General features: G+C 49.9%; 1 protein-coding gene and 1 long non-coding RNA gene across 10 annotated transcripts in view; one reads left to right on the forward strand and one right to left on the reverse strand.

Moving 5' to 3' along the window:
- Positions 1 to 5,986: 5,986 nt before the first annotated feature.
- LOC120885282 (uncharacterized) lies at positions 5,987 to 11,829 on the reverse strand. The gene is made up of 3 exons (XR_013429458.1): positions 11,698 to 11,829; positions 9,015 to 10,707; positions 5,987 to 8,866 (listed from the first exon to the last, which is right to left on the reverse strand). It is a non-coding gene; the product is annotated as an uncharacterized LOC120885282 (long non-coding RNA).
- A 228-nt stretch (positions 11,830 to 12,057) lies between these two features.
- Znf516 (zinc finger protein 516) overlaps positions 12,058 to 27,888 on the forward strand; it is a 104,576-nt gene continuing 88,745 nt past the window's right edge. For 2 of the 9 annotated variants that reach the window (XM_078029864.1, XM_078029869.1), the window contains exon 1: positions 12,360 to 12,516. The gene's annotated coding sequence lies outside the window, so the exon portion shown is untranslated. The other 7 variants (XM_078029867.1, XM_040271926.2, XM_078029865.1 and 4 more) reach the window with 7 other exon arrangements.

Here is a 27,888-nt window from a genome sequence, read left to right on the forward strand (position 1 = left end):
TTCTCATATCCTGCTACGGTTTCTGGGGGCCCCTCCAGATTCAGGAGTCTCCAAGGACAGTGCTAAGAGACGGGCCTTGGTTTCTACTCAGCTCCTGGTTTCCTACCTCGGCTCTGTTTTGGTGTTTGCAGTGCTGGGGAGGAACCCAGGACCTCGGGCATGCTAAGCCAAGGCTCCACCATGGCGTTACACATAGGGGTGACTCTCCCGCCCTTTAATTTTTTATTTTGAGATGGGCCTCCCTAATTTGCCCCGCTGGCCTTGAACTTTGTAACCCTCCTGCCTCCGCTCACACAGAGCTGGAAGGACAGGCACGGGGCCTGTGCTCAGCTCTTTTTTCTTTTTCCTTTATGTTTTGCTGGGGATGGATCCCAGGGCCCTGTGTGGCCAGATAAGGCCTCCACCCCTGAGCTGCACCCTCAGCCTCTGCCTTTTCTTTTTTAAAGCACTTCTTGATTTCCACTGTTCTTCAGTTTGGGATTCAGAAGAATTGCAGGGCTTGAGGCTGGTGAGGAAGCTGCAGGTTCCCCATGGTGCACATGGGGGTTTTCGTCCTCCGAGGAGCAGGTGGGGTCCACGTGGAGAAGTTCCTGTACACAGAGTGCAGCCTGGGGACAGAGGAGCCACGGCCAGCATGGGTCCTGAGCCAGGGCCAGGCAGGGGCTGAGCAGGCCTTCACCCTGCTCATGCAGGGCCTGACCCACACACGCCAGTGTGCACCCAGACCCTCCCTCTGTCCCTGCTGGGGCCACTCGCCAGCACAGGAATAGGGCCAGTCCTGACATTTGTGCAGGTTGTGGATTGTGCCCGTCTGTGTGTGCTGCTATAACAAAATGCCACGCAGTGGGTGACCTCAACAAGGACTTTTTTTCTCAGTTCCCAGGCTGGCTGGGCAGACCAGGTTTGAGGCAGTGGCTTTCAGAGTCTGTGAGGGATCTCTTGGTGCATCTTCACATGCAGAAGGGACAGGAGGACAAAGGACACAGGGATGTTCTCACACAGGGGAAGGCCAGACGCAGAGTCCCAGCTCCGGCACGGCCCTAATCTCATGCACCTTATCACTTCATCGTCGCCCAAGGTCCTGCCTCTGGATACCGTTCCTGTTGGTAAGTCCCAACAAGGTGGCTTTGGAGGACACTCTCGGGGGCCAGGTCAAGCGATTCCTGGAGTAGCTCTTTGAGGGGGTGTGGCAGCCTAGAGCTGCTGGCTCCTGGGGACCATCTTTCCTCTCTACTCCCACATGGTCCCCTGCCCCGATGCCTCCAGGCTCCTTGGAACCTGCGCAGAAGCCCCTCCTGGGACAGCCAGCCCCTCCAGGAGGATTGCCTTCCACCCTCGCGGCCCCGGGGGGCTCCAGCAGCTCCTCTACCCCGGCCTCTTCCATCTCCCCACAATCCGGCTGCCCCTCCCTCTCCCTGGAATCCCACGGAAGCACTGTGGGCCACGCCCAGGGCCTCTACAGTGGGCGGCAGCACTTCCCTCGCCCAGTGGACTCCTCTCGGGCTCCCAGTCCTCACCCTGGCTCGGGCCCTCCAGACAGCATCTCTTGCTCTGCCCAGCGGGGAAGCATCGGTGGTACCTTAGCTCTGATGGTTTCTCTGCCTCCAATCTCTCTCCTCTTGAAGATGGAGCGAGCTTCCAAACATGCCTGAGCTTGCCACTCTCTAAAGCCCTGCAGCGGCCACTAGCCACCCTTCCTGTAGGCCATCTCCTTTCCACCATCACAGAGTGCCATGGGACCTACACAAGATGGAGAGCCCAGAGGTCCCAGATCTCTGCCGAAGCCCGCAGGCTCCTGTGCCTTCATGAGGGGACTCAGGCCAGCCAGGGCTTCAAGGTGAGTGTGAATGACACCTCCTCTGCTCGTGCTCAGAATGGTCACATTAGTGACGGACATTCACCATGATCATGGCAATGCCGGGTACCTGGCTACATCCAAGTTAATACTGTGGGCCACGTGCCCTGTGGTTCCATTGACACTGTACTATGCTCCTGGTGTCCCTTGGCCTCCTAGCTGCTGCTGGACATCACTCCATACTTGGAGGCTGTCCTCATGATGCATGCACTTGACATTGGCGGACAAGCTAAGTCTGCACAGTCCTCACAAATTTGCAGCTTGACATTGTTATATTTTGGGACAAAAATCTTGTTTCTAGACTCACCATTCTTATTAAAATCTTGTAGAGTCCATTTTCTCAGAAAATTTAGAAAGTATGCAGAGCAAAATAAAAGTCCATGACATTGTCCTGACTTGATTCCAGACACCTCAGTGTGAAGCTCACAGGGACAGAGGGACACTCCCCAGTGTACCATGGGGCAGATGGTGTAGGCCCTGCACTAAGACCTGGGATTCTTAAAACACGTTTGAGTTAGGTCACGGGGGTCTCTGAACACAGAAGTAAATACCGGTTTTTACAACTTTCTCTCTTCCTCTTTCCCTCTTTCTCTCTTTCCCTCTCCCTCCCTTCCTCCCTCTCTCTCTCTTTCGCCATGCTGGGGGTGAAACCCAGGGCCTCAGAAATGCTAGGTAAGCATTCTATGACTAAGCTGCACCCACAACCCCTGAAATAACTTTTGGATGCGCCATTTTAAAACTTTCTATCGGTAACCAAATACTTTACCATCTGTGTTAGTGAGCTTTCCGTTCCTATAACAAATACTTGAGATAATGAACTCAAAAAGAGGAAAGGTTTCTTCTGGGTCACAGTTTTGCAGGTTTCAGTCCATGGTAGGAGCATTAGCAGAGGAGGCTGCTTGCTGTATGGCTGCCAGAGAGAGAAAAAGGAAGGAGAGACCAGGGTCTCACGGTGCCCCTGGGGGAACCCCAGTGATTTACCCTCCTTCCACAGACACCGCCTCCTGAAGGCCCAGCCAGGGGCCACACCTTCAAACCTGTGGGCCTGGGCCACAGTCCAGATCCACACTCTAGCACCCTCATGCAGATGGGCAGGGTTTGTCTTGCTCCCTGCTTAGTTCCCCCAGAGTGGAGGGGCACTAAAATGAAAGGGTGTTTGCACCATTAACTTCCATGTAATTTAGGACAGCAAGAAACCGGGCAGCAGTATTGCATGATGGTCAATACTGGGGAGAGACAGACATTTGGAAATGGAAATAGTATAGTTATAGTTATATAAAGCAGTTTAGTTTTTAAAATTCTTCTGTTGTAGGTACTCAAAAGACAGTTTCATCAGAAATGTTAGCACCAGCGTTGGGTGAGCATGCCACAGTGCTTAAAAATAAGGTGACATTTCCTGGCACTGAAAAGGTGAGTAGTCTACATCACCTAGGTGATGCTTTACCAATATGGCTTTGCAAATGATGCTTTTTGTCCACGTGAAAGTTTCCTACAACTGGAAATGTTAGTAAAATCATGTCATAGAGTTTCCTGGAACTGGGGGTGTAGCTCAATGTAGGCCCTGGATTGAAACCCCCCCACCACTCCACATCACAAAATAAACTAAAACAATGCTTCTTAAAGAATGCAAGATCTGGAATTGAAGTGCATTATTGGTTTTGTCTATAAGCCACTATCCTGGTGAAGCCTGATTTTAACAGCCAGATAAAAAGCTCAGTTTCGATTGAGAACAAGAGGAGTTGGGAGCGGCTGAAGAGTGGAGTATTGTCTTCTCCACCCTGAACATGGAGGACTGTTTATCTTGTAGAAAAACGGGCAGGCAGAGAGTCACTCAGTTTCAGCATCCCCTTTCACTTTTACGCACCTGGACTTACAGAGCTGTGTGACTCTGAGGCTCATGGGAAGGAAAGGCAAGACCCCTCTGCTGGCCCTGGGGCCGCAGCCTGCACAGCACCAGGGGAGAGCAGGCAGGAGGCAGCCCCTCCTCTGGGGTCCCGGCTTTTGTAAATTTGTCAGTCCATCCATGAGCTTTGTTTGAACAGTGTCTGGTACTTAATGGAGGATTGTCTTGTATCCTGAATCAGAGTGTAACACATCTTTTCTGTATTTATTTTAAATAAAGGCTTTCTAGAAGCCAGAGGGCATAAGCTGCAGGAAATAAAGTGGTTGAAGTGCTCGTCTGGATCCTGCCCTGGCAGCAGGTACAATGATGCTTGAAGGACGCCCCACCCCAGAGTTGGCAAGTCTAGGGGCTGGGCGGGAAGCCCCCTCGTCACAGAGGCCCAGCTGGTCAGCTCTGGAATTCCACAGGAAGAAGCAGGGTGCGGCCTATGGGAACCAGAGCTCGGCCACAGGGCCTCAAGTTGCCCCACGTGCATGAGTGGCCAGGGCACCTCGGAGGAAGGGGCCGGCTCTGTGCATGCTGGGAACATCTCTGTTGGGTCTCCACAGGAAAGTCTGTAAATATCTGCGCTCCAGGGATTCCGGGATTCTGCTAAGCATGATGATACCTGTGAATGACAGTCTTTGAAACAAAATATAAAGACTCATGAAGAAAAGGAGGAGCGACTCCAGAAGCGACCTCACTCCGTGTGTTCCCACAGTGGGGACAGCAGGCGCACACCTCCTGACGCTTGACCACCACGTCCTAACTGACAGACAACTCACGGTATCGATAATACCAGGGACTGCACCGTGGCAGGGATTGGGGGCTCTGTCATTAGAGAGCTCACCGTTGTCCACCCTGATGTTCTGCGACAACACCTGCACTTCTTATTTTTATTGGAACGTTGTGAGTCTACAAGGCGGCGGGTTCACTGTGCGATGTTCATGACGCACTCATGGCACAGTCTGTCCAGTACCTCGCCTTCCCTCCCGTCCCCATCCACTGCTCTACTGGTCTCCCCTCTACTGTCATGGAAATCCCCTTCCCCCTTTTTCTCTTCGGCTTCCACATATGGGAGAAAACACACCACCCTTGACTCCCATGGAGACGACTTTGTGATTCGCACTTTCCTTGGGCATAGTAGCTGTGTGGTTCTCACCTGTTAGATGAAATACTTAGTATGAATTATTATTGAATTATAGGTTGATTGTTTTGCTTCCAAACTGGAATGAGGAACACTGCCAGGTTTTTTTTTCTTTTGTAACAGTATTGCTGGGAAGATAGTCTATTACATTCTCATTCTACACACAGTACAGGTCTTGTAAAGAATAGTGCTTCCCTCTTTGCTTTGAATACCAGGAAGCTCAGAGGCAAATTCTGCCATCTATAACAATCATAGGACAGGGAACACGCAACCCATGTGCTTGTGCTGAGTTGGGCTGGGCTTAGGTGGCCCTGAGTTCACCAATTTTCTTCTCCCATTTTCTTGACCTGATTCCTCTCATTGGTATATGATCCTTTTGTATTTTGTTTTGTTTTTAAAAGTCAACTCAAATCCTTTGAGAAACTAAATGAAAAAGATTTTCTTTCTTCCATTTTTGCACTAGGGATTGAACCCACATGTGTTCTACCACTGAGCCATGTCCCAGCCCTTTTTATCTTTATTCTGAGACTCAGTCTTGCTAAGATGCTTAGGGTCTTGCTAAGATGCTGAGGCTGGCCTTGAACTTGCAATCCTCCTGACTCAGCCACCCGAGTGGCCGGGATTATATGTGTGGCCATGGTGCCCAGCGAAAAAGACCTGCACAGAGATTGTGTCTCTACCAGCTAGTGGGCGCTCTGGCACAGATGTGTGTTGCACAACGGGTGTGTGAAGGCAGCAGCACTTGGTGGACAGTGAGAGATGCTGATGTGGGTGATGAAGAGAGTCAGAAGATGCATGTGACCTACGTGTTGCAGCTGGGCAGTGAATGGCATGAGAGCTGGTTCCACACCTATAGCAAGGATATGGTGTCTGTAGGGTCACCCTCGGAGTGCCAGCTGAGTCTCCGCTGCCTTCAAGAGCCTGCCATGGCCCAGGCCCTTGCCTCCAGCCCCTAAACCTGCCACAGCCATCTCTTTGCCCTGGGCCGGCCGTGAACTCAGAGCCTCACCTTCTGCATCCCTTGCATGGAATGAGTGTGGCTTTTTCGTGATGGACTACTGTGACGTAGCAAGTGACATGAAATACCAGCTCTTAACACAGATGCCACAAGGAAGCCTTTAATAAATTCTTTTTAAAATGAGCACTGGATCTGGTGCCTGGCAGTCAGTGTGGGGTGAATGAATGACTGTCGTGGGACACCGCAACTTGTGTGACATGTTTGATTTTTTGGTGTGCGACTGTTTAACAGCATTTCCTCACCCTAACACAGAAGCACAGCCATTGTGAGACCCTGCAACGAGCTGCAGAACTGGAGAGCAAACCACCAGTCTCTTGACAAAACTCCATGCGGCACTTGGCTCCCATCTGTCGTGGCACACTGGGGACCTGCTTCCCAAAGGGCACCCATAGGTGGCCTCAGAGACCTGGCCTGCGCCAGTTTCCAGAGAGACACATGGTCTTGGAGGAGGCTCTGCACCGACCAGCCGGGCTCCAGCGCAGGGCAGATCAGCTCTTCTATTTCTCTACATTGGCCTTCATTTTCTGATTTTTAAATATGCCTTGACATTTTGTTTCCTCTTTTGTTTTGCTTTTTGGTTGTAGCCTGGTTGTAAGTCATCGATGAATTCTGAAAATGCTACCCGGACTCATCTCAAAGCCTGGCTCAGGCTGGCTCCACGCGGTTTCCCAAGTGCTGGCTTCCACCAGGGAAGAAAGTGGGGCTTATCAGATTTCTGCTGAACCCTGAAGTAAGGTGGGCATCCACTGAGCATCTGGATAAGGAACCAACCATTTCAGGGAGCAGCAGAAAAATTCTTGAGGATTATTTTTGGTAAGATTATAGCTATTCCATTAATAAGGTCTTTGTTTGCTTGCTTGTTTTTCATTGGTACTGGAAATTGAACCCAGGATGCTTTAGCACTGAGTGATATGCCCCAGTTCTTTAACAAAAAATTTTTTTTTATGTTGAGACAGGGTGTCACTAAGTTGCTGAGACGCCGTGAGCTTGTGACCCTCCTGCCTCAGTGCCTAGTTTATAAGATTTTTTATCTTTTTCTTTTTATTGGAGGGGAGGAGCTCTTGCTTCCATTTATAATCTGCCTCTTTTTTCCTGCAGTGCTCTGGGTTAACTCCAGGGTATCACACGTCCAAGGCAAGTGGTGTACTGCTGAGCTGCGCCCCCAGCACGCTTCTGTCTTTTTTAAAGGAGGCAAAATTTCATCAGCTGCTGAGTGAGGTGGCACACACCTATGATCCCAGCTACCAGGGGCTGGGGTGAGAGGACTGAGAGTGAGAACGAGCCTGGGCCACCCAGCCAGGTGCTGTCTCAAGGGGGAAAAAGTGTGTGTGTGTGTGTGTGTGTGTGTGTGTGTCCAGTTACTTGCTATAACATGGGTGAACCTTGAGGATGTCATCCTGAGTGAAATGATGCTGGGCCAGTGACACAGGACAAGTGCTGCAGGACTTCACTTATTGAGGTCCCTAAAAGAGTAAAACTCACAGAAGGAAGATGGAAGGGAGAGAGGGAGCGCTCCCCTGGACCCCAGGGGCAGGGGATGGAGAGCAGGAAGGTGGTGTTTCAGGTGCAGCTGGTTTGGAAAGATGAAGTTCTCTGTGAAAATACCTAATGATGCTGCATTGTATACTTTAAAATGGTTAAAATGGTACATTTTGTTATGTGTATTAAAAAAGTCCAGGGTCTGGGGATAGAGCTCAGTTGGTAGAGTGCTTGCCTCATGGACACAAGGCACTGGGTTCAGTTTCAATCCCCAGCACCACAAAAAAAAAAAAAAAAAAAAAAAAAAAGAAGTCCTTTCCTAAATGGTACCTAGCCTCTCCACTGACGGTGTCTGACTCCCTGATCATGACCACCCGTCCAATCACTCCTGTCGCTTCCGGAGAGCCCTTCTGCCCTCCTTGCAGCTGGCCTGCACGTGTCCGTGTGATTTCACGCGAAAGTCTTCAGCACGTCTTCCCTGTTGGCCTCGTTGCAGGCGGACATGGCCTGCCCACGGCGGAAGACAGGCTGCCGGCTCCCTCATTTGTTCTCTCTCAGTTCTGCTAGAGAAGTTTAAATAAATGTGCACACACACTCAGTGATGCTGGGGAGACACCTTGAGCCGGGAGGGCTGAGGGAGCCAGTGGTCTTGCTGTTGTAAATGCGGGGCGTTAACAGGTCACAACCTGTAGGTAAAGTAATTAATGTAACGGGGACTGTGAGAAAAGGGAGTAAGGGAGGCAGGCCCCTCTCTTCCCGGACATGGGAAATCTTTCAAAAGAGAAACCCTTATTGAATTTGTCTCTCCTTAAGTGAATTCTGCTCTGGGGCCTAGTTCCTTTTATTCTTTAAACTATTATGAACCACATCTGTGGAATTCTGTACCAGTTATTCTGAAGGCAGCTGTTGCTGAGAGTCTTTTAGTTAAGTTGAAATTAAGAACAGATTTGAGGGTTGTCTACCTGCTGTGAAGTCCTGATGGAGTTACCAAAAACTGCAAATGGTGAGAAAACGTGACGTCGTTGCTTGAATCCGTAGAAGAAAACCTGCGCGGCAGTAAGAATGGTGTGTTGTCATGCAGTTTTTTTTTTTTCTATATTGAAAACAAGGACAGATTGTTAAAAATGCTGATTCTCCGGGAAAATTCTTATGATTTTCACCATGGGGAAAAAGGAGCAAGGTATTTCATTCCAGCAAAGGGATACATTTTTCACAGAATCTTCAGGTGGCTACCTCTGAAGGTAGCTTCAGACTTCCTTCTGCAGAGAGGCAAACAAATTTCCACAAGTGCTACAAGAACATGAAAGTCCCAACCCTAAGTCAAACCACAGCAGCTGGACCCTGACTTGTCCTGTGCGTAAATCCCAAGAGAAGGCTCCTTGGCAAGCTTCTGGGTGCCAACATGAAGAGTCTGGCACAGCTTCATAAGAGGTGATGTGTGTAGAGATGCATGGTACCGATTTCATGACTACGTCAGTCCATCACCTGCAGAGTGAAAGGAAAGAAATGGAACTGAGATAGCTTCCAAATCAAGATTCCAAATATTCTGTGAGTTAACTTCAGATTCCAGGAGGCTGAAGTCACTACACAGAGGACTCTCACAGTGTTATCACAACGCTGTAGCCAGCCTCACCAGCCTCGGAGGGACTGCCATGTGTTCAGCTCCCATGAGGGCACCCAAGCTCGCGTGCTAGGCTTCCTTCCCTGTGTTTCTCAATACAGTAGTCAGAGGTTTGTTTGTTTTTTTCTTTTTTTTTGCAGGAGGGTACTAGGTCTCCAACCCAGAGGTGTTTTACCACTGAGCTACATCCCCAGCCCTTTTTTACTTTTTGTTGTGAGTCAGGGTCCCACCAAGTTGCTTCAGAGCTCACTGAGTTGCCTTCCGAGCTGCTGGGATTAGGGATGTGCACCACCGAGCCTGGCTCTGAGTTTTGAGGCTGCATGAAAGGCAAAGATTTTAGAAAAGAAGCATTGATTTTTGAAATATTGGGAATTAAATGGCCAGTTTCATTTATATGTGAAATGTTTCTTACTCCAGACAACATAATCCTGTTTCTCACTCTCCCTCCACCTAGGAACACTTGTTGACAACTTAAATCAAATTTGTCCCTAATCCCCTCAGGGGTGTGTGAATTCACATTAGTTGGGAGAGTGAAAGACAGAAAGGGACATGCCATTCTCCTTTCTGAGATGTAATTTAGAAGACCCTAATAAATTCACCAGAACTAAGGTAGGGCTCACTGCTAAGGAGTGCCCTGACCTGCGTGGGCAGCAGGCACCTTCCTGGGACTTCCTGCCCCACTGTGGGAGTTTCCATTCAGTCTTGGACACAGGCAAGGCCTTTCTGGGGGGGAGGGTTCTTTTCGCCTTTTGTTTGTCTTTTACTCTTAGCTATTCTTTACTAGAATCCCTCGAGAGCTGTTCTTATCGAAATGTCTCCAATCACTGAAGGTTACCTCATCAAATTGCTGGAAGGAGCAGAGTCCCAAATGCTGAGCAAATAATTCATTAGGCAATGGCAAGGGAAAGTGTTTTCTTCCCCCATCCATTTCATCATCCAGAATTACTGTCTGTTATTATGCTATAAATATCCAAAAACCAACCATGAATACTGCTGACTTTGCTCTGCCCAAGGACTGTCATATACCTAAAGATTTCAAAACAGAAGACGCACTCCTAGGGAACCCAGGGGCTTGTATTATGTGTAGAAAGGGTCCTGGATCTCTCGTGGCTACTGTATACGTGTGAAGCTATTAAACAGTTGAAATTTTGGCAATGCTATCTATGTCATAGGAATAGCATGGGAACACATTGGCTATTACATTTTCATACCTGTTTTTGGTGTCTAGAACACGATGGGAGTGGTGTTCTATCAGTAAACAAAGGTCAGAACTTTGCTACAACTGATATAAATACACTTCAACTTAGTAACAAAGTGGGGCTGCCCTTTTCTCTGCTTGCCTCACTGGCACAGAATGTGACTCTTGCTCATCCATCAACATTACATTCTCAGACTTTGTGTGCATCGTAGAGAAATGTGGAAGAAAGGAAATCAGAACGTTTAAAAGCACAATATTCTTGTGACAGACAAAGCCCTTAGTGGAATCACGTGGATGGGTTAAGAAGGGCCCTACCCAGGCGAGAAGAGAAAAGCCATGGAGGTTTTACAATACTATGTGCAGAATGGAAGTTTGCTTACCATTTGTTGATCTAACATGTGGATTTTCAACACATGGAAATTATTAGTGCATCACTGTAGTCTGAAATTTGACCCAAGAATGCAGATGAATATAGTAGATTTACACCGACTCATCCATTTCAAAATACTACCCCAAATTGTTAAGATTCATGGCATGAGAATGTTAGTCTGTTGTAGAGTACATAACACACATGCAATGTCTACACATGCTACTTACTTATATGTTAATAGTTGAATTGGGCAACACTCTCATTTGTGAGTTTTCACTGTGTATTGTGATGAATTGTGGGCACTTCAATACTTTTCAGTGAATCAGACTTAAATGGGATTGCTCAAGAATACACCCCACTTAGGCACGCAGGCTTGAAACCAGCAACAATTGTCCATGACCTTTCACATGCCTGCTCTCCAAATTGGTGCGGATCGTTAGTCGCGCTGCGCTTACATTTCGTGATCCGCGCATCCTTCCTCGTCTTCATCTTCTTCCCTCCACTGCTCCCCTCTCCTCCCGTGAAACACACACTCGCACGTGAGAACCTCACACAGGCAGAACGGCCCCGCGCCGACTTCCAGCTCCGCCAGGGCACCAGCACCGCCCTTTGCAGCTCGTCTATATTGAAGGAGTTTCCGTTGTAAATGCCACTAGCTGGGGAGGGCTCGGGCTGCACGAGCAGAGCAGCGAGCGCCGGGCATGGAGAAATGCCACGGCGAAAGGTAACCCGCCCGGATTGCGGCGCCGATTGTTAAGCAGAGCCACGTTGGCGTCTTGGCCAGAATCCACCTCCACTGCGGAGTTATCACGCGGAAAAGCAGAACAATATGGCCAAGAGCCTGGTGGGAGAAGATAGTATTGCCCCTCCGCAGGCCACGGCTCCCCTGGCCTACGTCACCGCGGATCGCGGGGCGCGCTGCCCGGCCCCTCCCCCCTCCGCTTCCAACTCCCCTCCCCCCTCCAGCCCCTCCCTGCCAAGTACCATTAAAGCTCTTTGGAGTTAAATTAGGATTTCTATTCCCAGACTCAATTTATTGTAACTAACTACGTCCCACGTAGAGTAGTTGAGGCGAAGAAATGAAGTTTTAAGAACAAAAGCAAAACGAGATGAACTTTCAAGGATACGAGTAAACAGCCACAGTGACAATCGCGTTTGAGCTCCACTCAGCAGAGCAGCTGTTCTCTTTGCAGCATACCCTTGGCTCTCGATTTGGGACTTCGTGTATTGATACTCTGCACCCGAACTTCCAGAAACACTCCTCAGGAAGTTCAGGAACGCACACAAATCTGGGACCACAGGAAGGGTCTCCAGGTTTTCATCTGGCTTGAGGCTCTGTGCCCAGGTGCGTGAGCCGGCTGGACCTGCATCCTGAGCACGTCTGCACGTATGGATGCGTGCGTGTGTGTGCGCGCGTAAACAGCCTCCAGGAACCCGAGCTGCGGCAGCTTGAGACCTTGAGAAGAGGGGGCGACCACTAGCCGCTGGGATCGTGATTCAGTGCGATTAGGGGAAGAATTATCTGCGTCTGAGTCATCGTGAGCCTCCAGACTTTCTCCGCAGTGTGGCAGAACTTTGTGCTGATGAGACAATAGTGGAGCGTGTGCGTTTCCTACAGGGCAGACCATTCCCGGGCTGGGGGAAGCCTGGGGCCTGCGCCGGGCGGGGGGCGTCAGGCCCCCTCCCTGCACCGCACAGCCCCCGGTGCTGGGCGGGCGCCGGGGCCCCAGCGGGGCGGGCGCGTCCGGGGCGCGCGCGGGCGGCGCGAGGAGGGGGCCGGGAGCGTGGCGGGCCCCGCGCGCCCTCGCGCGTCCCCCGCGCCGGGGCGCAGCTGGCGCGGTCGGTCTAGTGCTGCGCTCGGCTCCGCGCCGCGGGCGCTCAGCTTCACCTTCAGATGCGCGGGGCGTGCGCGTCCTCCTCCCCGGTACCGCCGCCTCCCCGCCAAGGTAGGGGCCGCGGGCGGGGGCGCTGCGGCGCCCGCGCGCGGGCGGGGTCGTAGAGGCTGGGGACCTGGCCGTGCCTGAGACTCTGGTGTGCCTTGTGGGGTGGGGGCACGCCGAGGTGGGGCTCCCCGGCGCGGCGGGGGGGCGACTTGGCTTTCCCTGTTGGTAGTTGCTCGTCTCTGCCATTCCCGGAGTGGGAAGATGCAACTTCGGGCGGCGGGCGAGCGCCCGGGAGGTGGTTTTTACCGCAGTGGAGGGGCGGGGTGGGGGCCAGGATGGGAGCGCGGAAGAGGCTCTGGCTTTGTACACTTCGTCAAAGGCGACGCGGGAGGAGGGGAGCTCCGATGCGCTCTTCATCCATTAGGAGACAAAGAGCAAATTGCCTTACTTTAAAGTAAAACGCTCTGGCTAATGAAGGTGGGTGATGGGCTGTGGGGCCCGAGGAGCCGCTTCAATTATTAAGGGTTTGGCGGATGGGATCGATGCCTGTGGGCACTGAGCGCTGCTGCCTAAGGGACATGTTTGCGGGGGGGGCGGCGGGAGGTAGTGGTGGTGGTGTGGTGGTGGTGGTGGTTTGTTCCTACTGCCCTCTCCCCTGCTGCCTGCCCATCAGCCCGGAGCTTTTGAGTGATCCTAACATTAAAGAAGTGGGAGCTCGGGGAAGGGAAGTTCGGGCAGGGGTGGGGGCGGGGGCGAGCTTCTCTCCGTGACTCCGAGTGGGGTGGGGAAGGGACCTGGGGGGCAGGGACTCCTCGGAGAGGAGCCGAGTCTTGCTGAGGTCGGAGAAGGGTGGGGGGTGGGGGTAGGGGAATATCGATGGCGATACACACACACAGACAGACACACACACACACACACACGGGTGTGTAAGAGAAGGGTGCAGTGGGATGTGCGTTGGCGGGGTGGGGGCGGGGGTTGGAAAGACACCTTCTCTGCCATTTTCAGGGAGAATAGTTACGATCGGTGTTTAGATTAAACCACCTCGTCAAGTTTTAAAGAAACTTTGTTATGAATAAGTTTAAAAGCCAGCCGAGTGGGGTATTTAAACCAGCGGTTTATGGAGGAAGGTTGGTGTGTGGTGACAATCGGGCGTTGTGACCTAGGAAGCTAGTGGATCGCTGCAATTAGAGACCCAAGAGAACCAGCCTTTAACACGAAAAATGTGGGTCTGTAAGTCAGCCCCATTTATTACTGAAGTTAATAAGCTTCCCGCAGCAGACCAGGATCAGCCCAGGAGCTCTGGGGCTGTGTTTGTATCTCACTCATTCCGCTGGCTTACTGATAAAGAGTCACTTGGTCTCCGGGTGTGCAAAGATCAACTTGCACAGCCCTCTTTTTAAACATATTCATTCTGTGCCTTATTTAATCCAGATGCACAAAAAGCCATTTGCTGCTTCATTGTTGGTTTACATTTTTTGAAAAGGCGACTGGTGTAACCTGTGGAATTTGAAATGCAAATAAAAGCCTGTGGGAGTTGAGGCAGAACAAATCAGCATTTATAAAGTGAAAAAGATTTAATGTCTTTGAAATCATTGCAGGGAAAAAAATTGGAAGAGGGAGTGTGATTTTTCACTGTGAATTGTGACGTCAGGTCTTTTTGGAAAAGATGTTATTTTTAAGGTCTGAAACCCGGGTATGTAAAGTGCTTACAGGAAAAACAGATTACAAGATTAACATCTGTTAACATGGTCGTTCATCTCCAGCCAAAAATAGGTCAGTTCTTTCTTAAGGAAGCATGATTGTGGCGCATGCTTAAATAATAAAAATAAAATAATGAGCTAAAAAATTAGGGATGAGCGTGTGTTATAATCTGACCTGTGAAAAACATTTTTTTTAAAAAAAAAATTTCTAAATCAATGAAAGGTCAAAGTCCTTTCTGGGTGTGAGAACAACTCTTCACCGGCGTCCACCCCTCCCGGATGACCCCCTCCTCCTTACATGGAGCTGCCTCACCCGACTGCTAATTTCCCTTTTCGACCATTGTGAAAGTAGGAGATATATTTAAGTAGAGACCGTTTGATGCTCCCCGCCTTGAAGGAGGCAGACTCCCTGCGTAGATGGCTAACTTTCAGGGTCTGCCTGTTGTTTTAACATTAAATGAGACGGTAGGGAGAAAAGAGAAAAGAAACTGCCTGGCGAAGTCTCCCTGCCCCCTGGGTGTGAGTGACGGCTCTGTTGGCCAATCCGAAGCGATTTTTTCCATCCCGGAGGTAATTTGGGATGTGAGTGTGTGTGAGCGCGCGCACGCGCGCGTGTGCATGCGCCCGTGTGTCTGCACACTAAATCCGTCCAGACCCGCGCATCCGCAGGTTCCTGCATTTGCACAGATGTGTGATTTAGACGTGGACACGCGTTTATCCAAGTCTGTCCACCTAAACGCGCACACAGCAATCCTAAGTGGAGACTCTGCCCCCTTCGAACGCCCTCCTATGAAGAATGGGCATTAGAGGTACTTTTGGATTCAAGTTGAAACCTGCAGCAGGGGAAAAGAGGAAGATATGATTATGCTTCTTAGCAATTGAGGAATCGAAATGTGCAGCTCCATCCGGCTGGTTCTTACCAGTCAGGCGCGCCCTGGCGCATTTGGGGTCTGCGTGGTGGAGCCCACTCGCCGCGAGAAAAGGGTACAGAGAAGGCGGACTGTTGAAACAGAGGTTAACTCCGTTGAAAAGTGAACGGCAGTATGTTATCTTCCAACTTCAGTTTTTATTTTTCTCACTGGAAGTTGATACTCAGCCCATGGCAAATTCTAGAATGTGAACTGCTTATGGTCAGTGAAAGTTCTGCTGCCCACCCCACTTATGAATGTTGCGCCCTGGCCGCATCTGCTCCGCACAATGCGCGTATTCATGGGTGGCGTCACGGGCTACCCCAGTGCTTCCTACGGACTCACTCTGCAGCGATTTCCCAGGAATATTGTCAGTGCTGTGGGGTTGATGTAGCCCGCGCCTCAGGAAGTGCATGGACGGGTCCACTTAGCTTCTGCTTGTTTAAGCGTTGAAGACGCTGTGTCTTTGGGGGAGCCCTGTGGGGTGCTGTTCTTCTGTACACTCCGGTTGGTGTTAATGCAAGGATCGGTTAAGGACCCAGGGGCCTCCCTCTTGGAAGAGGGGCCTGATCCACACCGGGTGTGTCTGTGCCAGGCCGCGCCGACATCACCTCGAGGGTCCATCGGTGGCCCCAAGCGCCCTTCGTCGCTCTGGCTCCGGAAACGTCCAACTCCATGACGAGTTGGTGCCCGGCCCACGCCCCCACCCCGAGTCCTACCGACGTGACCCCCCCCCGCCCCCTCGGCGAGCTCTGCGGCGGGAGGAATGGGCTCGTCGTTGGATTAAATCATTCCTATTTCTGTGTCTCGGAGCCGCCGCGGCGCTGGGCCCCCGGCGCCGTTGGGGGGTGGGGGGCGAAGTGCGCGGCCGGGGGCGGGGGGCGAGCCGGGCGGGGGCGGGGCGCCTACCTGCCCGCCCTGGGGGCGGGGGCGGTGCCGCGGGTTGCCGGGCGTCCAGGGGGCGGGCAGTGGGCGGGGAAGGGAGGCCCGGCCCGCCGCCCCCGCCCCCGGGCGCCCGCCCCTCGCCCCCGTCATGTGGAGCGGACGTCACACGCTGCACTGTAACCCAAGAAGTGAAAGAGCCGGGGACCCGCAGCCCAACTTCGCACCGTAACAAAGGCGGGGGTCGGTGCGGACCCGGGCGCAGCGGGCGGGCGGGCGGGGCGCGGGGTCGGGCGGCGCGGCTGGCTCGGGGCAGAGGCGGCCGAGACCAGGTAATTGGTTTCTATTTTAAACTTCACTTTGTTCTGGCGGAGGTGGGGCGGTGGGAAAGGCGTGGCCCCCCGAGGAGGTTACATAAGTCTTCCCACCTGAGTTGGGTCCTGCGCGGAATGGGCGCAGGTTTGGGGCGGGAGCGGTCGGTGGGCACCTGGTCTTGGGCATCTTGACGAGGGGCTGCGCGTGTTGGGTTGTGTCCGGTGTGTGTGACCCAGTCGGTGTCCGGCGATAAGGAGGCCGGAGTAGGTTCTGGACTGTTTCTAGAAGCCCCGAAGTGCCTGTGGGCTCAATTGGGCCTTTAGGGGTGTCCACTGCATAACAAAGGACAGAGCGCTTGGACCCCTGGAGCACTCACTTAACCAGCGAGTCACAGAGGAACTTTAGACGAGGTCTTAATTAAACATAAAACATGTCCCATGAACTTGCCATTAAGTCTCTAATCTTGATTAAAGGTGACTTAAAAATTGAGAGATGTGCGTCCACTGGAGTAGAAACAAAGTGGAGAGCCCCCCAACAGGATGTTTTCGAGATTATGGTGCAAACCACCCTGTTATGATGGAAGCATTTTAGTTGAGGAATGTGTTACTTTAAGGAACTAGGCATGCTTGCCATTTGATAGGATACTTGCTACTGCCATGTTAAGAAAAGAGCTCATATTATCATTTGTTTCTGTTTTTTTCTTGCAGTCTTTAATTGTGGCCACAAAATAGCTGCATTTTTATTTACACAGACTGGCCATGGTTAAATACATGACACTCCACTATTGTGTATGACTTTGAGGGCCCCCTTTCCCCCTTAGTAAAATGGAGAAGGCAGTTGAGCAGCTTGGCCTGGTGTCAGGGGTGTTCACAGTTGGGTCACAGGAGGAGGACATCTTTAGTTTCACCAGAGTGACCGTATAGCCCTCTAGAATGGGTTCTAGGAGAGGCAGCTTGGTAAGTATTTTTGTAGCTGAGTTAGAATTTTGATGTGTTAAGATACAGATGTGTATAATATTTCTCTAGTTTATCAGTGTGATTTTTTTTGTGCTTGGTTAATTTGAATATATTGAAACATCCAGAATACATTAACATTCTAAAAGAATAGCAGTGCCAATGATCTGTAATAAAACTAACCAAGAGAAGTGGACATTCCTATCTGAAATGCAACAGAACACCAAAGTAGCGTATTTGGTAGCATCTCATTGTTTTTAATAGTGAATAGAAGGAAGGGACATTTGCTTATTCGTATTTCTGAAAGCTTTTATCAGAAGTCTTTCCAAATAGGCAATATACTGAAACATTCTAGGGTCAAGAACTTTTAACTTTGGGATGTATACTTAATATTAATTACTAATGTCCCACAAATGGTTTACATCAGAGTGTTTTAGCACTGCAGCTTTTCAAAGTAACTAATTTAGAGATTAATTTTTCTCTCCTTGGAATGCCAAAGTCTTACATTTCTGATTTTATAAGATGTTCCAGAGACCCCAATCAAGTAAGCTGAGTGAGGGAGTTCTTGTAAAACAGGTCACAGTGTTAAATTAAGCACATCGTCTCTACTTCCATAAATGAGACTTTTAGCTCCTCTTACCTGAGTCCAAAGAGAAGATAGTTTGGGCTTTTTAAGTAAAGCATTTGATGTGATTAAGTTTAGCAACATTTCTGTGAAAAGAGAAGGAGATTCTTTAAGGAATACTTTGAAGCGGGGAATACTCTAACAGATGCTTCCAGTCTTCCAAATGGGCAAAAAAGGAAAGTGCGATCTGGTGATTTAAGTAGAGTTTAGTCCTAGATCTTTCCTGAAAGCCAGGACTCAGGTTATGGGGTTGTTGTGGGTTTTTATTTATTAATTTTTCCAAGATCCATATTGGTCTTACTCATGATTTATCACAAAGAATCTTAGAAAAAGAATTTTGTGGGAGTGGCTGTAAGTCTGAGTTGTGTTGAGAGTTTCAGCGGCATTTTACCTTAATGCCATGGAAATAGGCATTAAGGGAAATAGGAAGCTGAAATATAAGCTGATTACCCCGGCTGGAGGGAGCCGGCCTGTGCTCTCCTCTTACCAGTGCTTGTTTGGGCCCTGGGGACATTGTGCTGTCCTGTGTGTATTCTACTTTTGACTGAGGAGAAAGGGACTTGTGGCCATGTGTTGGTTATCTGATTGCAAGTGGTGTTTTGCTTATAATATAGCAGGTTTCTGACTGATGAAGGCATTGCTGTTGAGTGCAGGACTTGCGTATCAGCTTTCTCTTTGGTTTCTAGAAGGCCAAATTTATCCAGAGCCGTCCAACTTTGTGATTGATGAGATTTAGTCATAATTAATAGGACTAAGGGAAGAAAGCAAGAAGAAACCTAAATTTGTTGGATGAGATATCTGCATGATAAATATTTCAGCTTGGGAGTAGCATTCCTTCCCGAAGCTGGCGTCGCCCATGCTGTGAGTGTGTATACCTCGGTGCCTGGAGAGGCTGTTCTGGCACAGTGAGTCCTTTCAGTGATGCGTGCTTTGCAGCCTAATCCCTCCCCTCCGAAGCGCTGGCTGGCAGTGGTGGAAGAGTCCAGTTAACTCTCACCTTCCTGCCTGCACGAGGAAGTGCCAGGGGTCAGTGCACCACTCATGGGGCTGGATGTGGGCTTTGTCTCAGCGCCCTGATTTGTTCATCGCCCCGCGGCCACTCACACAAGGGCCTGCACTGGGCTGCTGGGGCTGGACACCTGGGCCTTCGCTTCCAGAACTGGCGAGGCTGGTGTGTGGAAGACTTTATGACTGTGTTCAGCTCTCAGGGCCAGGCAGCCTAGGCAGCGGCCCTTCCACTCTTGTGGGGAGCTGCGTCTCCTTTCAGTCGGCCTTGTCCAGTGGGCTGCGGCATCCTGATGTGGTTCTTCTGTGAAGGGTAAGTAGGTGGCGTTTGGGAGAGTTGTGCTCCAGCGGGGAGGAAGATGGAGGTCCTGGGAGGGCGAGTGTGGGGACCAGCCAGTGCTGATGTGGGCCATCCCCCTCCTGTCCTCTCCAGGCGGCCCCTACGCGGCGGGCCCAGTGTGCAGGCAGCAGCCTGCCTAGGGCTTGAGTGTACCTGACGGCAGTGGAGGAGACGGCATGTCCACATGCAGCCCTGGCCTCTGTTCTTTCTTGTCCTGGGAACAACTGAGTTTGAAGTGGGGGAGGTGGAACATTGGTTTAGAGGAGTGACCTCTGCCTGGAGTGGTCAGGTGAGGTTATCTTTGGAGGCCATATTATCTTTGAATTTTTAGGAATTTTGGAAAGTTGTTGTGAGCCTGTTTCAAGAAAGGAATCACATTTAGTATTTCTTTCTATTTGTGAAGAATCTATTAATAAAATTAGCATCATGGGAAGAAGAATAAAGACAGACTTACTGTGAATTTGGAGTGTCTCGTCCCGGGCTTTAAAAAGCATCTTTGAGATTGCTTTTCTGGTTTGGGGAGGTGCAGTTTGGGCGCACGACCTAGGAAGCCACAGGAACGGCGTATTAGCAGACCGAACTGCCTGTGGAGGTGTGGAGAGGGTTTCCTATGAACTGGTGGCAGTCAGCAGTTGCAACTGTCCATTTTTCATTCTTTATGCCCTGCATCTGGCCACACGTGACGGGAGCAGCTGTAGCCTGCACTGCCAGGGCCAGAGCTGTGCTTTCCATGCACATATGCAAACTGCGGAGAAGTGTGATCTTGTGGCTCTCGACGTGCTTTAAAAGTAGTTTTCCAAAAGGGATCTGGCATTTAATCTTCAGTCCAAATGGTACCAAAGATCACAAATCACAGAAATTAGAATTTTGACTGTTTTTAGAAAGCAAATGTGTACATATGTTTCACAAGTAAAGCGTAAGACATAACTCAGGAGAATAAAGAAACATCGACTGAAGTTCTCTCTCTCTGGTGAGGGTTTTGTGTGTTTTGTGTGTGTGGTTCTTACTTTTCTGGTCGTCAGGAATTGCTTTTACTAGTCAGAAAATCGACTTGCTGAGATAAAGCGTGTGTGTAATTGTGAAGTGGAGGCCGTGCTCAGCGGAGGGGAGGGTGGGAGGGAGATGGAGCTGTCTCCTTGTTTCCAGGCAGAGTGAAGCAGGTAGCTCTTCCTTGAGAAGCAGGTAGACTGGGCTCCTGCTTCCCACTCTCTGGGAGGTCAGCGCGGCCTTTTGCTCACAGCTCTCCTGCTCTTTTCTTGTTCAGATGTGTGTAGGTTAACGTGGTGTTAGCTTTCAGGACAGAAGCGAGACTTAAAAATCGAGGTTCTCCATTAAAACCCTTAATTCTTGGTTCGTGGCTGATGAGTGATTTCTTTCACTGTCATCGACACCGGGACACTCTTCAGTCTCCAACTCTCACATGTGTCAGTAAGGGACATTTGTTTAGGAGTCTCTGTCCTTTGTTTCAGCCAAGGGCAGCATGTGTCTGTCTTTGCCATATGGTACCATTTAACCTGTATTGCGTGCGCTGACGAGGCACTGTGCTAGGCCTTGATTTATTTCGGCATTCAGGAACGTTCCTTGAAATTTAGTGCAGCCAGGGATGGGTTGGGAGTTGTGCAGAGGGTTTGCCGGGGCCTTAGCAGCTTCTCGGTCCGCGGGAGCTTCAGGGGAGCACGCAGGTCTCATGCTCTCCTTTTCCTGAAGTCACTTCTGTGGGCAGTCGTTGGCTGGTAAGTGTTGGGTGACTGTGTTAATTCAGGAAAAAGAGAGCCGGTCGGAGTGGCTGAGAGTTCTGGTTGCCAGTAGAGCCCCAGGTTGGGCTGAGCTGAGAGGATCACTGTTCTGTTCCTGGTTGTGCCAGGGATTTTAACTTGGGGTTAAGAAGTGTAGAGCCTTTTCCCCTGCAGACTTGGCGTCTTTCCCCCTGGAAGGTGCATCTGCCACCAGACGTGCCTGTGTCATAGTTTCATGGAGCGTCAGTGTGGACCTGCTTTGTTTACGCATGTTGAGTTTGAAGTGTTTAATTCAGTGCATTTAATTCACACGGTGGCTTCATACAGTCCTTTATTAATAGGAAGCATTGCAGAGGACCCTCAGTCTGTCACATCTCCTTTGGCTGTGGAGTTGCCTCTGGATGCCTCTTTCCTGTTGACTTGATTTTATTAGTCTTTTTTTTTTTTTTCTTTTTGTACTAGGGTTTGAACCTAGAGGCCACAGCCCAGCCTTTTTAGATTTTTATTTTGAGAAAAGTCTTGCTGAGTTGCTTAATCCCTAACTATGTTGCTGAGGCTGGTTTTGAACTTCCCATCCTCCTGCTTCAGCCTCCTGAGCCGCAGGGATTACCAGGTGTGCCCCACTGCGCCTAGTCTTAATCACACTGTTTTTCCTGTTTTGAGGAAGGAAGTCAACAAATTTATGTTCACTCATGTGTGTGCCCCCCAGCAAGGCCTTCGTGGACTAGGGGTGGAGGGTGGTAGTGGGGGTAGTCTGGGTGTTGCTCAGAGAGCCGTGTGAATGCACATGGCTGGGGTGACCCATGATTCATATTGATATTATCAGTAACACAGAGCCCATTTTAATGCCATTTTGAGAAAATGTCATCATTCATTGATGATCATATTCCCTCCAGATTTAGATGAATCATTTCCACGCTTTCCATGTCTTTAGCATGACATTAGCATGATGATGATAATCGGTCTCTTTGAGCAACACTGGTGTGATTTAAATCACCATGATTGGGAAGAGCATCGTCAGCCATGGTGCCAAGTGGCTTCTTTTTTCCACTTTTTCCATAAATGGCTTTTTTTTTTTTTTTAAAGGCAAAGAAGGCAATCTTGTTCCTAAAACTTTAAAAAATGCAGCCACGAGTAAATGGATTCTGGGTAAAAACACTTACTGTCACAATGTAAACTTGGGGACAATTCTGTGGAGTCCTGGGATTAGTGGTGTAGTGGCAGGATTAAAATTAGCCTCTGTAAATTGCCCGGGCTACAGAAGAACAGAATCTCTTAATGGTTTTGCAGGAAGATTGGCTAATCAGTTATTTCTAGGTTGATGAAAGTTTACCGGCTGTGTGGAATGTGAACTTTAGCAAGTAAAGTTGATTTTCCTAATGTCTGCACATTTTTAAGCATCTGTCCCTGCAGTTAGAAGTTGAGATTGTGTGTGTGAGGGGGAGATAATCTGTAGCCAGGTTTCTCCTTTAGCTGCAAAGCTTGAGAAGCAGTTGAGTGTGCATGGTTGGCAGCCAGGAGATCCTGCCGTACATGGGAGTGTCGTCCCTTTGGAAAGTTCACATGTCTTTCGGACCACAGTGGCTCTGTTAGGTGATTACCTGGGCATAAGTCCTGGTTGTTACTGTTTTGAGGTTCTGGGGATGGAGCCCTGTGCCTGGCATGACCTAGGTAAGAACTCTGCCAGGAGCTACCTCCGCAGCTCCAGGGGTGTGTTGTCAAACTGCACCTTCGTGGTCTGAGTGGGTTAGAGGCTCGTTATCTAAGAGTGTGGCTTGTCTGTTGGTGGGGAGCGCTCAGCTGACTCGGTGTAATGACCGCGAGGGTAAACATTTGCTTTCATGATGATTTATACTTTCCTCTAAATGTACGTCATTTCTGTTGGGACTTATTTTAGAGGGAAGTACACTATGGAGTTCACGTATGTGTTCTAACTCAGGGAAACTTGAAGATGATTTTTGGGTGAATTCTGACATTCTGCAGGTACCGAGATGCAGACAGATGGGTGATCAGACCCAGCTGAGTCCTTTTTCCAGGAGACCACGCGGAGTGCACCAAGTGAGGTGTGGGGAAGGTCTGCAGTAGAACATCAGGGTGCTGAGCTAGCACACAGCCTCTGCACAGTTGGAGACCAGTGGTCAGCATGGCCTGTGGAGCGCCCACGTCCCTTCTCCCGTGGTGCTTAGCTCTAGCTCCACAGAGAAGAGGACTGTGAACTCCACGGGGATATCGAGTCTGGATACGGGCTGGACCAGTCATCGCCTCCTGAGGCGCCTGCAGAGCGCAGGCCAGGAGGGGGCGGAAAGCCCTGTCTCCCAAACCAGGCTGCTTTTGGCACAGATCCCCCGCCTAGCAGTGGGGACCAGGGCACAGCTGTTCTTGGGAAGCCCAGTGGTAACCAGCATCACTCTCGGCGAGAGAGCAAATATAGAAAACAGATGACCAGCATGGGATCAAGAAAGCTCTTAAAGAGAAAAGCCACCAGAAACTACAGGAAGAGAGTCAGATAGGGACTGTCCCATAGACTGCCGTGTCTGTCCTCCGCTCTCCCAGAGCCATGGAGGCCGGCACCTGGGGGAGAGCTGCTAGCATGGTGGTCCTCAGGGTGGAGGAGCAGAGGGCCAGATGATGACAGAGAGGACGAGATTGGGAGGGGGCAGGCTGGCGGCAGAGGTGGAGAGCTGGCCAGTGGCAGTGGGCACTTGTCTCGAAGCAGAGGACATGGCAAGTAGGAGAGGAGGTGTAGCAGGACCCAGCAGCCAGGAGGCAGGACCTTTCCTCCTTTCTCTCTGATGGTCATCCAGTCACAGGACCAGTGTCACTGACCTGTGGGACTGGCGGGTGTGTGCCTGGGCTGTATGGATGGGCCCTTGTGGAGGTGTTTCTTCTCCTAGCTGTTCCAGTGGAGTTGGGACTGGGCCGGGACCAATTAGTGCTTCTTTGCTGTGCAAGAGGCACAGAAAAGTTGAGCTCTTTTGCTTTCTTTCTTTCTTTCATTCTTTTTTTGTACCAAGGAATGAACTTGGCAGTGAGGCCGGGTGGTGGTGGTCATCACCCACTGAGCCACATTCCCAGCTCTTTTTGCATTTCATTTTGAGACAGGTTCTCGCTGGGTTGCTTAGGGCCTGGCTAAGTTGCTGAGGCTGGTTTGAACTCATGATCCTCTTCTCTTGCCTCAGCCTCCGAAGCCGCTGGGATTACAGGCGTGCACCCCTGCATCGGCTCTTTTGCACTGTCAATGTGAGTAAACACAGACAACATTCTAGATTTTCTCCTAAGGTGGGGACATCACGAAGTTGACCCACATTTAAGATTCTTTCCTCTTTTCTGAAGAGGATCATAGTATTTTTCCGTTATTTACCAGAGCTGACCTCTGTAGGAGTTTCTCAAAATCTGTTATGACCAGGGCTGGGGTTGTGGCTCAGGGGCAGAGCGCTTGCCTCACACATGTGAGGCACTGGGTTCCATCCTCAGCACCACATTGAAAAAATAAATAAATAAACAAAGATACTAAAAAAAAAAAACAACAAACCTTCAAAGAAAAACCATGACCGACGTAGCTCAGACTTGTTTCAGTCACGGCAGCCGCTGGGAGCTCCCTTCTGCTGTGCCGCTCAGAGAGCGGGGCCTGCTCCAGGATCGGGAGGGATCTCCGGACTCCGTGTTGGTGGCACAGCTTGCCTGTTTATGCCTGTGTCACTCCACCGAGGGTTGCAGTGCCCTGAAGGTCCCTCATGCAGCGTGTAGTGAAAGACCAGCACAGGACAGGAGGTGCAGGCATGGGTGGGGCCCGGGAAGAGGCAGGCCCCTGTGTGGCCCTGAGACTCCCTTCAGTGCTGCATGTGAACCAAAACTGAGAAGCTGAGCCTTGTGGCTGCTGACACGGAAGCCCCACGTGACATTCATAACGTTGCCTTGACCGTCGGGAAAAGCCCTGCAGTCGTCTGGGAGAGGGGAGTCTTGTGGTACGTAGCCGAAAAGAGACTGTCCATTGATTTTGGTACTGGCCTGTTCACAGGCTGCCCGTTTGTATCTGGACGGTGCCTCGCTAACACCCCCAAGGCCAGTGCTGTGCTACATGGCTTTCAGAGGTGGTGGCTGCTTTGGTACAGGGTGCTGGGGTCCTAAGAGCAAATGCAGCACATGGGGAGCTGCTTCCCATCACCATGACGATAGGACGTGAGTTACTGAGCCTCACTGTTTCCTGTTACACTAGAAGTTGAATTTTTATTACTATTTATTACCAGCGAGTCAAATTGTGTTAAGGTTTGAGTAGCCAGTGTTCTAAATCAATCATTCATTTTCTCTCAACCTACGCTTACCACGTGTCTGCTACGGACAAGGTGTTACTCCAAGTTCTTTACATAGCATTTAATAGTGATAACAGTCTGAGTTTCACCTCTTTTCCCGCAAGGATGCTGACCACAGCTGGGTTCTCTGAGTGGACTCCTTTTGGGACAGCTACCTTGGGATTGTGACCACCTTGTGCTTGTTGACTTGCATTTAGAGTTTGTTCCTCTCTTAGTTTGAGCCATTTGAAATTGTAGAGCACTAGAGGTCACATTGTGGAGCCAGTGTCATGACCATCTCCCTGCATCTGTGGAATCTCCCAAGAGAGGCTGGGGACCTGCTATACCAGGCAGGCAGGTGCCTCCGGGACCCCCAATCTGTCTGTGGCCCTCTGTGCTCTGAGGACAAGTGAGGGCTTTGAGAAGTCCACCAGGAACATTCTAAGGAGGATTTGATGCAGGAAGCTTCCTGGAGGGGTGTGGGGAGCTGTCCCTGTTCCCGTGGCCTGCGGGCCTTGGTCCCTCCTGCCTCTGATGTAATTCCTAGTACCCCTGAAGCCCACAGGGGTGGGTGCCACCCCTCCCTCCTTACCTGTAAAAACTTGGGTCTGTATTTGCCGACCTGCCGGGCAGGGCGTGGCCACTTCTTTCTGCAAAGGTCCAGACAGGAGGTGTTTCAGGCTTTTGGCCCAGGTGACCTCTTGCAGTGGCTCATCTTGGACTCCTGGCATGAAGCTTCAGCAAATAGATGACCTTTATGGACACTTAGAATTTGAATTTCATGTAGTTTCATGTGTCATAAAATATTAATATGATTTTTTTTTCCCCCTCAACTACCCAGGGATGTGAAAACCAATCTTAGCTTATAGGCTGTGCAGGAGCAGACTGCAGGTAGGATGTGGCTGGGTCCACTTGTTGCTGAGCCATTTCTGCTCAAGAGAGATAGAATACAAGTGCATCTGCAAATTACATTTTCTAGTGACCACATTAAAGAGGTTAATAGCACAGAATTTTAACTTGAATTTTATCAGATTCTTTTAAACTCAATATAAATACTTCTGAAACATCTAGTGGTGTAAGAAGTATTACTGGGATAGTTTTTGTTTTTTCCTTACCCTGAGTCTTTGAAACTGGTGTGTTCTACACGTGCAGCCCCTGCAGGTGTGGACGAGCTGTGGGCTGCCCTCTGGAGTGGTGTTGCCCTGAGTGGCTGTGGCTCACCTGGTGCCTCACCTGGCTCAGGCCGGGCACAGTTGAGTCAAAACCTTCATGCTGCAGATTTCTCTGTGTCTGTTTCTTGTTTGCTTTCAATCAAAGGGCAAATATATTACTTTTCAAATATCTCAGAATCCTGGGAGACTGCAGGGATGTCTGGAAGCTGGGTCTGACCAAGACCTGCCCTCCTGCATGCTCTTGGAACAAAGAACCTCCTTCTAAGGTTTCCTTGCTCTGTGCCCAAGCCCACCTCTGGCACAGTGTCTGGTAACTTGGATTTCTTGATTCTGATATTGCAGTTGTGCCAAAAACACTCAGCACGGTGGATGCTGCTTCTGGCTCCCGTCCAGCATGCACCCATGCTGTGGCTCTGACCAGATAGGAGCTGTATACCTTTCACTCCCTCCTTCATATCACAGGACAGGCTGCACAGGCCAGGATGGATCCCGGGCAGCCCATAACAGCTCTGGATGGCAGCAGGAATTACTGCAACCAAGTGATCACACAGAGCACCTGAACCCCAGGTGCATGTGATGCCAAAGAACTTCAGAAAGCAGGAGGAAAATTATAGTGCTGTGATTCATTCTTTTCCTGAACATTTTTAAAAAATTTAATTGGGGACTGAATCCAGGGGTGCTTTCCCACCGAGCTGTTCTTGGAACAAAGAACCCTCCTTCTAAGGGTTCCATCTTCTAAGGGAACCTTCTGTCCTTTTCATTTTTAATTTTGAGACAATGTTTTGCTAAGTCTCTGAGGGTCTCGCTAAGTGGCTGAAGATGGCCTCCTGCCTCAGCCTCCCGTGTGGTTGGGATCACAGGCTGGTGCTACTGTGCCTGGCCCTGATCAGTTTTTGTTGTCCTTTGCTGAGAGGGTGTGGTGTGTTCACCAGGATGGCCCTGTTCTGTGCTGGAGCACCAGTTCACCACACCACCATTCAAACCCAGAAGTCACATTGCTTAAAATTGTCCCCAGGGCCTTGGTTGACAGGTGGAGGGGTCCTAACGATGATTTCACAATTTGAAATGCGTTAATTTTTCTTGTAATTTGCAAGAAGTAGTTTTGAACCATGGGTGTGTGTGTGTGCTGTTCTCATCTACTCACAATAAATTTAGATTCAAAATATAAACTTTATGGGATGTGGTTATTCCTATTTTTTGTAGATGTAAAACAGTCTGTTGATGTAAGAGTTGAGAATGGTGGTCTAATTCATTTAGATTTTATTTATATTATATGTTGAGCCTTAAACATGTTTTATTTATTTATTTTTTAATAATTTGGATGCTTTCATTAACCTTTCAGGATGAAAAGCAACTTTACAAAACATGGGGGACTATAAACTTTGCTTGGACTTGAGGTACACTTGGAGCGGAGACCCCCGGCAGAGCTCATTTAAAAAAAAATGACTGTAAGAATTGTAATGCAAAAATAAACAAATAAACAAATGAATGAAAAATCACTGAAGACACA

The sequence above is a fragment of the Ictidomys tridecemlineatus genome, chromosome 13 (assembly GCF_052094955.1).
Source record: "Ictidomys tridecemlineatus isolate mIctTri1 chromosome 13, mIctTri1.hap1, whole genome shotgun sequence".
Taxonomy (NCBI): Eukaryota; Metazoa; Chordata; class Mammalia; order Rodentia; family Sciuridae; genus Ictidomys; species Ictidomys tridecemlineatus.